The sequence below is a fragment of the Montipora capricornis genome, chromosome 3 (assembly GCF_036669925.1).
Source record: "Montipora capricornis isolate CH-2021 chromosome 3, ASM3666992v2, whole genome shotgun sequence".
In the NCBI taxonomy this organism is placed as follows: Eukaryota; Metazoa; Cnidaria; class Anthozoa; order Scleractinia; family Acroporidae; genus Montipora; species Montipora capricornis.
This window is the reverse complement of record NC_090885.1, coordinates 8014675-8021949: the sequence shown is the minus strand read 5'-3', so window position 1 is coordinate 8021949 and position 7275 is coordinate 8014675. Positions and strand designations below refer to the sequence as shown.

The 7275-nt window shown below is 41.2% G+C and overlaps 1 long non-coding RNA gene across 1 annotated transcript in view; it reads left to right on the top strand.

Moving 5' to 3' along the window:
• The first annotated feature begins 1223 nt into the window (after positions 1-1223).
• LOC138042068 (uncharacterized) overlaps positions 1224-7275 on the top strand; it is a 10492-nt gene continuing 4440 nt past the window's right edge. The window contains exons 1-2 of the long non-coding RNA XR_011130917.1: positions 1224-1379; positions 4852-6989. This is a non-coding gene — a long non-coding RNA (uncharacterized lncRNA). The remainder of the gene's footprint in view (positions 1380-4851; positions 6990-7275) is intronic.

Sequence of the window (7275 nt, the reverse complement as noted above, 5' to 3'; positions counted from 1 at the left end):
TATCATTGCCATATTCTGTACTTGGCCTCTGTGATTTGTAGACTGAGACACGAGACTGAGACTAACTGAGACATGACGATGCAACTGAGAACATACTGAGAGACATGTTGAACTTCTCAGTCAAAAACAATCCGCACTACAATCTTGGACAAAACAAAATGAAAAATAAGTTCCCCCCTCCCCCCCAAATCAATGAAGAATTCTCGCGCAAGTCGAAGCTCGCCATTTTTTCATCCTTGAAATTGGGGTGAAGCTATACCGGAACCCTAACCCTAAATCCTAACCCTAAATTTTATTAGACCTAACTAGTTAGGCCTGAAACTCCGGATATCCATTTTTATTGAATTCTCAACCTAGGATAATGCGTTTGACTTTATATGGAAATGAATGAGGCAAATGTCGCTCAGAATAAACGTTTTAGCGTTTTAGTCACTTTCCGGTCGTTTCTTCAACTTAAATAAAATTTAGCAAAAAAGCAGGTTGAGAATTTAATAAAACAATTATTCCATTCGCCCTTGTCACATGCTTGTTTGATACGAGGCGCGTAGCGCCGAGTTGGCTATTCACCATCTCGTATCCAACGCGGGCTCATAGCATAATTGTTAACTATTCACCTCAAAGCAATTCGCGCGGAATTTGCGCCCGTAAATGTTGTAATCATCGCAGAAATAAATGAATTAAAATCACCTTTTTATGCTATATTATCTCACCGTTTTAGTATATGCTAAAACAACTATTTACCTCACTGTCGGTGGCTAATGGAGGATATTTACCACTGCAGTGAATTGTTGCTAACTATCACCTCCAAGCAACTCGCGCGGGATTTTCCCCCGAAAATATTGTAATCGTTACAGGAATTAATGTGTTAAAATCACCTTTTTGAGCTATGTTATCTCACTGTTTTAGTATATAAAACAACTATTCCCGGCTCTGTAAATATCCACCACTAGCCACCTCCACTTCGGTGAATAGTTGTACAATTTAAACAGACGTGATCAACTTTCTATCCAACTGCGCGCGTGATTCGTGAATTCCCCCCAAAAAGTTACGAGATTTGTGAATGTAGGAAAAATGACTCCCTGATTCGAGAATCAGACACCCGTTCCATCTTTCACAATAGTTACATAGCTGCGATTGTCTGTAAACCAAGTACCGTTTAACTATATTGATTTTCATCAAAACGATGATAAATATTTCTGTTATAAAGTGCATTATCAAGCCACTCCTTTTCATTCTGCAGCGGCTATTTCAGCTGAATTGCTTAGCCTTACAACTGAATTCATCGAGTTAATCATCGAACTTTTTTAATCCTCAGAAGATGAAGGCTTGGCTCATCGTGTTCTTTATAGTTTTCTGTGGAGTCATTTGCAGCGGTTACAGTAAGTAATGAACTAATGATTTTTTTGTCATTAACGTATTTCACGTTAGCCTTTCAAGCCACACGGAAGAGAAATTAAGGCAATGGTCGCATTCGATCGGTTGGCCAAAATAAACTGCTTTTTCGATTAAAGGCCGGGACACACTTGGCGATAAGTCGCTGCGACACGTCGCGGGGACAAGTCGCCGCAACAAATCGCCTCGTGTGACACGGTTAATTTCATGAAAATCATTGTCGCTGCGGCAGAATTTTGTCGCTGCGATCAGTCGCACGAATTCAAACCAGTTTGAATTTGTGCGACTTATCGCAGCGACAAAATTAGCGAAAGCAGCGTTGTCGCATCGTGTGTACACTTCCGGCAACAATATAAATGAACCAGTGAGAGAGCGTCATATGGTCAGCCATATATATTGGTTTAGAAAACTAGTTCACATTCCCCCTCATACGAGATCACTGCGTGTACACCGAACAGGCGTCGTGTCGCAGCGACTTGTTTTGCAAGTAGTACACATGAAGCAATTTGTCGCACAGACATGTCGCTGCGACTTATCGCCTAGTGTGTCCCGGCCTTTAGTTCAGTCGCTTCATTAGGCAGTTTAAGCAAAGACGGCAGCTGCCGTAATGACAACGCCGCAAAGCAATATCATTGGATAAAAAGGGAAAAATAATCGTGCTGCACGTGCAGCACGAATTTCTGTGCATCTCTTTGCCGTACTCCACAAAACAACAGGGAGTTTAAGGAATGAGGCTACGGCTATTGCTACGGCTACAGCAAAGCCACGAAGCAACAATATTATTGGTTAAAAAAGGAAAAATACTCGTACTGCACGTGCAACACGAATTTCCGTGCATTTCTCTGCCGCACTCCACAAAAATCACCAATTTTACGTTTGGACGACAACGTGAGCATAACAATGAAACATTCATTTTCTGTTTTGACTTTAAAACCGTTCGTACCCATTAAAATACAGGATAGTTCGCCTGTTTTGTAGAAGGTGAACAAGACGGAATAATCGTGAAATATTTGCGATAGCGCTAAGTTATATTTTGGACTGAACTTTTCGTTGCCGTAGCCGTCGTCTTCGCTTAAGCTCCCTGTTAACAACGTAAAATCAGTGCTAGGCTTTTGTACATTTTGCTTTTACTTTGGGACTAAAACGGTCCATTTTGATGCTCATGCTTCCCCACTCAAATGTTTGGTCTCAGCCCTAAAAGTTACTAAAATGCTCAGTTAGTGCTCACACAGGCGCCCCAAGCTCAGTGTGAGCATGACCGACAAAAATATAAGGATTTGTATGGGAATTCCTATAAAAAAATTTTCAATTAAAAAGACTATATGATGTTATTGCCAACGTGGGTAACCTCCATCCTGTGTGGTTATTTTCCAGATCCGACGCGATTTGAGCCATTTCTCAATTTCGTGGTGTCAACGGTATAATAAAATCCCAAGGCTGGAAACTACCTAGTCTCAGGTGTCACCAATTTGAGTCAAATATTCCTAGATAAAATTTTCCCACGGTCACAATTCCACAATCAATTGACAAAGATTGAACTTTCATCTCAACCCACTATCAACGCAATACTAGCAGTCCTGCGAGAGACCTAAGGCGGTAATATTGCAGGAAAACAGCTTTCGAAAGGTACGCTTCCACACCACAGTGGCCACGGCTTCGACCGTTGATAACGTACTGAACCTTACCGGGGTAGCAGATCGTAGTTTTGTCAACCGCAAATTTCTTTATTCCCCTGGGTCCAGACATGACATTAACTCAGTCGTGTCGTCCAATCACGTCACAGTCACGCCTCCTTCCTGTTGACAAACTTCAAAAACACATTCCGAAAGCCGGAAAGCGTTGAAAGATGTGAGAATGAAAGGTGTAGTGAACAAACTTTTGCGCATTCATGCCGCTTTTACTAGTTAATAGGACTTGAACGTAGCAGGCTCATCGCGATCGTAACTGTATTTATCAAGCCTTCAAGGAATTAACATTACTTATGCAAATAAAACTTGCTCCCATATTTTGTCAACCGCAATTCTTTTTATTCACCTGAGTCTACCGACTCGACTGTTTTCTCTCAGATGCTAATAATTAAATTTCACTTGCTTCAGTAAGTCCAGCCACAAAATATTCGAAGCACAATATCCTACGAGAACAAAGTTTATTTGCTTGTTCAGTTCCTTGAAAGCTTGAGTCAATGAAGTCATGTCTGGACCCAGGGGAATGAAGAAATTTGGGGCTGACAAAACTACGGTCTGCCACCTAAGGCTCAGTTCGTTATCAACGGTCGAAGCTGTGGCCACTGTGATGTGGAAGCGTTCGTTTCGAAAGCTGTTTTCCTGCAATATTCCCGCCTGAGGTCGATCGCAGGACTGCTATTGCGTTGATGGTGGGTTGAGATGAAAGTTCAATCTTTGTCAACTGATTGTGATGTGGAATTGTGACCGTTGGAACATTTTATCTAGGAATATTTGACTCAAATTGGTGGCACCTGAGACTAGTTATTTATTATACCGTTGACAACCACGAAATTGAGAAATGGCTCAAATCGCGTCGGATCTGGAAAATAACCACACAGGAGGAGATTACCCACGTTGGCAATAAGGTCAGTCTTATCTTCTTAAACTTTTTATCGGGATTCCCATGATACAAGTCCTTATATTTCTGTCCTGTTTTTGTCGGCTATGCTCACACTGAGCTTGGGATACCTGTGGTACTGATTATACATAGGCTGATAAGGCTGTCAGTGAAATCTGAATGTTATTGGGGTATTAATCCACTAGCGGATTTAGTACCCCAGGGGTTCAAAGCAAGGGGGCTTCAAATTCGCTAGGACACCGGCCGGAATTTTGATCCCGAGACCTCCCGCACGGTAGTATGATGCTTAACCAACTGAGCCAACCAGTCGGCTGAGTTCTACCAGCGTGGTATGAGAAAGGCAAGGCCAAAAAAGGCATGCTAAGGTCCCAAGAGGAGGTTGTATGTAGAACGTGGGGTAGGGTCGTACCTCTTGTTGAATACTTCATTTCATTGGCTGTATAGTGTCGTACTTCCTCTTGTTTTCTCTGTCAAATGCATTGGTATATTTGTTCGTTCTACTGTTCTTTTGGCCAATCCTGAATATTTTTGTGGTACTCAACATAACAACGATATGGATGTTTTGTCGACAACGCGAGTACGCAAATGTGAACAATCCATTTTCCAGTAGTTTTACGCTGAAACCGTAGTACAATACTTTATCTACATTGTACAAGGCGAACAATACGGAATAATCACGAAGTCCCAAATCTACGATGCCGGAAGCACACATGCATTGAAACGCGCAAAAATGAGGCAAGCTGCAGAAGATGAAACCTTGACTGCCGCTCCGAATTTTTCGTTCTACTTGTCTCGCAACATGCTTAATGCTTAAAATAATAAAAAGAAAACAGAAACAAACAAAATCATAAATATATTTTTTGTACACGTTTGCAGCTCCATCATTCTTGTGCTATGAATGCGAGGACGCGGGAAGTGCAGCAGAATGCGACAGGAGGCAGAAAATAGACAACTGCAATGGCTATGATAAGATGTGTCAGAAAATGCACTTTACAGCTGCAAATGGTATAACAGGGGAGCTCAGAGGTTGCACCGAGACTGCAGCGTGCGAGGAAACCAAGAGAAAGTGCGAAAACGGCGAGAAAATTTTAAAAGACAACGTTTTAATTACGGATTGTGCAGCGGTTTGCTGTGTAACGGCTGATGGTGCTGAGAAACCATGTAACGGAGCTTGCCGTACCATTTCTGTAAACATGGTTTTGGCAACTGTCACTACCATCTTTGTTTTAAAGTTCTTTGAACAGTAATGTAGTCTTAAATAAAACCCAGTCGATATCTGTAATGCTGTAGCCATAATGTGATCATAATCGATTTCATATATACTTGAACTCAGAGGTGATGTAAGTGGAGGGGCTCAGCGCAGTTGATGAAAAAATTTAGTTGAGCGGTTGTAAAGAAACTTGAAAAAAACCCAGGCTTGTAAGGGATTCGAACCCGTGACCGGATATTTTCAGGCTTCTTTGCAAGTGCGCATGCTCAAGTGTCTTCTTTAAGTTCTATCATCACTTTTACTTTGGCCTTGGCCCATCAGGCAACGTATCATCCCGTTGATGAAGTATGATGATGTTTTTACGGTATTATCGAAATTTAGAATACGGGTCCCACCAAATTATAGTCAATCAGATTAGGCCTTGTGACCACAAAGCAGGAGTCGCCCGAGGGAATGCTCATGTAGAATCATGGATCTTGCAAAGAATACGATATCGCGACGATTTTTCCTTAAAAAAAAAAAACACTGGCAGTACCAATTCTAAAAAATGTAATTTCTGACGGTTGAGTGCCCTGAGAGCGAATTAGTCAGAAATAGGCCATTTCCGAGTTCATGTCTGTCTCCTCTTCAAAGCGAGTCTAAGTGCGAAGTTTTTGTGACGGTAATTAGTTCTACTTTACATATGAATGAAAACTAATTTTCATAAGAAAAATCTTCGCACTTGGACGCGATCTGAAGAGGAGGCAGACATGAACTCGGAATTGGCCAATTGATACGGATGGCACGTTGGAGAGGATCGGGTCTGGTCATGTGATATCGGTGGCCATTTTAATTTTTCGCAGGCGATTTTTGACATTCTACATCAGTCAGTCCTTCTGGTGACGTTTCGTTGTCTTTTTTCTTTTTCTTTTTTTTTTTTTATGGAAGGGCGGTCTAGAAGTACTTCTTCCCCGAGGCTCCAGTGCTACTGGATCAGATGGGGAAGACGTTACCACCTTTTTCGGACACAAATGACAAGTGGTTTTTTGGTGGTTTTCGTATCTGACTGTGACAATTATCTCAATGTGTAGTTTACTATTGTTACTCTAGCACGTGTATTCATCAGATGACTGGCTGTACATTCCTCACGCTGGTCCTTGCTTATCCTCCTAAATAAACTATTTCACTTTGATTATTCGTGTTAGTGGAGTCAAAATTAGACAATACCGTAAACTGACGGGTAATGAACTTCTGCTTTCACTAAGGATACTATATAGATAAGTGGGTAAATTAGGATTGTTACAGTAGTGTTTTTTCCAATAATGGAATAAGGGTACTTTGTTATCTGCCATGCTTGTCATGCTGTTGTAAAGTTAAGTAAGAAAGAGAGACCGACACTATGATAAAGCGCTTGTTTATTGATTGGGTTATCGCAAGAGATTATGAAGGTAAGGGAAGTAATCCCTCATACTGGCCCTATTACCATCGTAATCCCTCTTAGGTTATTTTTAGATCTCCTGCGAGATCCGGTATTCCCACGAGGGTTAACTGATAGCCAATCACATGTCCTCATTTTTACCAATGTTGACAGCTGAGCGAATTCTCACGCAATGATTCGCGTCGTTCGCGATTTACCATCAAACAAAAATGGCGGAGGATGTTGAGACAAACGCGTATATACATTTTGTGGACGAACGTGACTTGTTGACTACAGAGTTAAGCGATTACAATGACTTATGTTTTGAAACCTGTATCTTGGAAGGAACGAGTTATGTAACCGACAGGATTTTGTACAGAATGGCAAATGGAAGACTATAGTCGATAAGTACGATCTCTCTGACTTTAATAAACGCATTCTCGGTTTCCTTTGCGGGATTAAAATATGATGACTTAATTCTTATATGGTGATAAGTAGACAGATAGAGCTCTACAACAGTACAAACATGAAAGGAAAACTTGAATCAAGCGTCCGATAAAATTTTTGAACCCGTGTTATCGGATTCAAGTGAATTTGCAAAAGCACGTATGTTAAATATAGCTGTCTCCTTAAGAAAAGATTTAACACGGTTTCGTATATGGCACAACCTTGAATGTGGTATCATTGAAAACTA